This window comes from Penaeus monodon, chromosome 22, assembly GCF_015228065.2.
Source record: "Penaeus monodon isolate SGIC_2016 chromosome 22, NSTDA_Pmon_1, whole genome shotgun sequence".
Classification (NCBI taxonomy): Eukaryota; Metazoa; Arthropoda; class Malacostraca; order Decapoda; family Penaeidae; genus Penaeus; species Penaeus monodon.
Genome location: NC_051407.1, coordinates 4712382 through 4712649, shown reverse-complemented (window position 1 = coordinate 4712649; position 268 = coordinate 4712382).

Below are 268 nucleotides of genomic sequence, written 5' to 3'. Positions count from 1 at the left end.
TCACCATCACCGCCAAATGGCTATCCTCCAGAACCCTCACCCCCCCCCCCCCTCCGCACTTGAGGTCCCCTACATACCACCGCGGGCGATATAAGTGCCGCCGTGACGTCACGAATAGGAGGGGAAGGACGGGGAAAGAAGAGAAGGGGAAAGGGACGAAGAGGGGAAAGAGAAGATGGAAAGGAAAGAAGGGGAAGGACGTTCCTTCTTCCCCCCAACGAGAGAGTTTCGAGTTATATCGACATATTAACTGACAGGATTCTTTTAA